Source organism: Ovis aries, chromosome 20 (genome assembly GCF_016772045.2).
Source record: "Ovis aries strain OAR_USU_Benz2616 breed Rambouillet chromosome 20, ARS-UI_Ramb_v3.0, whole genome shotgun sequence".
NCBI lineage: Eukaryota > Metazoa > Chordata > Mammalia > Artiodactyla > Bovidae > Ovis > Ovis aries.
Genome location: NC_056073.1, coordinates 22,181,362 through 22,183,806, shown reverse-complemented (window position 1 = coordinate 22,183,806; position 2,445 = coordinate 22,181,362). Strand labels below are relative to the sequence as shown.

Genomic DNA, 2,445 nt, shown 5'->3' with positions numbered 1-2,445 from the left:
GAGACCTGGGTTCGATCCTTGGGGTGAGGAAGATCCCCTGGAGAAGGAAATGGCAACTCCTTCTAGTATTCTTGCCTGGAGAATCCCCATGGACAGAAGAGCCTGGAGGACTGAAGTCCATGGGGTCACAAAGAGCTGGACACGGCTGAGTGACTTCATGTTCACTTTTTTCACTTTTCAGTTTATCTGTTTTTCCTGTCTTGCCTGTGCTTCAGGTCTCATAGGGGAATTCACTGTTAAATCCACTGCCATCTCTAGCTCGCCGAGCTCCAGCGGAAGGAGAAGAGGGGTAAGTAAGGAGGTCTCTATACCATGGCTCGAACAAAGCAGACTGCCCGCAAACCGACTGGTGGTAAAGCCCCAAGGAAGCAACTCGCTACAAAAGCTGCTCGCAAGCGTGCACCCTCTACTGGAGGGGTGAGGAAACCTCATCATTACAGGCCTGGTACTGTGGCACTCCGTGAAATTAGACGTTATCAGAAGTCCACTGAACTTCTGATTCGCAAACTTCCCTTCCAGCGTCTGGTGCGGGAAATTGCTCAGGACTTCAAAACAGATCTGTGCTTCCAGAGTGCAGCTATTGGTGCTTTGCAGGAGGCAAGTTAGGCCTACCTGGTTGGCCTTTTTGAAGACACCAACCTGTGTGCTATCCATGCCAAACGTGTAACAATTATGCCAAAAGACATCCAGCTAGCACGCCGCATACGAGGAGAACATGCTTAAGAATCCATGATGGGAAACATTTCATTCTTTAAAAAAAAAAAAAAATTCTCTTCTTCCTGTTATTGGTAGTTCTCAACATTAGATTTTTTTTTTTTTCCCCATGGGATCAAAAGGTACCTGGTATATGATTGCAAGTGGAAAATAGGGGACAGAAATCAGGTATCGGCAGTTTTTCCATTTTCATTTGTGTGTGAATTTTTAATATAAATGCGGGGACATAAAGCATTAATGAAAGTCAAAATGTTTCAGTGAACAAGTTTCAGCAGTTCAACTTTATAACAATTATAAATAAACTTGTTAAATTTTTCTGGACAATGCCAGCATTTGGATTTTTTTAAAACAAGTAAATTTCTTATTGACTGCAAGTAAATGGTGTTTGTAGCATTTTTATCATGCAATAGATTCCATCCATACACTATACTTTTCTAACTGAGTTGGCCTACATGCAAGCACATGTTTTTAATGTTGTCTGTCTTCTGTGCTGTTCCTGTAAGTTTGCTATTAAAATACATTAAACTATAAAAAAAATTATAATAAATCCACTGCCATGAAGCTTTTCCCTTAAGAGTTTTACAGTTTAGCTCTTATGTTTAGGTCTTCAATCCATTTAGAGTTAATTTTTAATACAGTATAAAATGAGGGTACAGTTTCACTCTTTACCATATGAATATTCAGTTTGTCCAACACTACTTGTTGAAAAGACTGTCTTTCTCCATAGCATTGAATGATGTAGGATCCTTCTTGAAAATCATTTTGTCATATGTTTTAAGGGTTTATTTCTGGGTTTTCTGTCTTTTCCATTGTACTATATATCTGTCTTTATGCTAAAACTACATGCTTTTATTTTTTAATTTTTTGTTTTTTGACAAACTGGTTCCTTTATTTTTAATTTTTATTAACTTTTTATTGAAATGCAGTTGATTTGCAATATCATAATAGTTTCAAGTGTACAACGTAGTGAATCACAATTTTAAAAGTTTATATTTCATTTATAGTTATTACAAAATATCAGTAATATTACCTGTGCTGTATAATATATCCTTGTAGCTTATTTTACACATAGTAGTTTGTACCTCTTGCACCCTACTCTATCTTGTCCCTCCCCGCATTCCTCTCCTGACTGGGAAACATTAGTTTATTCTCAATATCTGTGAGTCTGTTTCTTTTTTGTTTTCTTCATTAGTTTGTTGTATTTTTTAGACTCTATATGTAAGTGATATCATACAGTAGTTGTATTTCTCTGCCTTATTTCACTTAGCATAATACTCTCCAAGTCCATCCATGGTTCTGCAAATGGCAAACTTTTACTCTTTTTATGGTTGAGTATTCCATTGTACATATATACTACATCTTTTTATCCATTCAACTGTTAATGAACTCTGAGGTTGCTTCCATATCTTGGCTACTGTAAATAATTCTGGTTTGAATATTTGGATACAGGTATCCTTTCCAATTATTGTTTTTGTGTTTTCTTCAGATATATACCCAGGATTACTGGATCATATTATACTTATATTTTTAGAGGAAATTCCATACTATTTTCCACAATGGCTACACCAATTTATATTCTGACAACTAAAAAATGTCACTTGTCATCTGGTTTGGCAAGAATTGAGTCATTAGCCACTGTAGTTGCTGACCTTCAACACTGAAAGGAGTTCAGGGTGGAGATCAGGAATGAGGCGCTCTCTGATCTGGGGAAACTGGCAGAACAGGCCTCTA

General features: G+C 37.1%; 1 pseudogene; it reads left to right on the top strand.

Annotated features, from left to right (window-relative positions):
- The first annotated feature begins 285 nt into the window (after positions 1-285).
- Positions 286-754, top strand: LOC101118060 (histone H3.3A-like; annotated as a pseudogene).
- Positions 755-2,445: the final 1,691 nt, after the last annotated feature.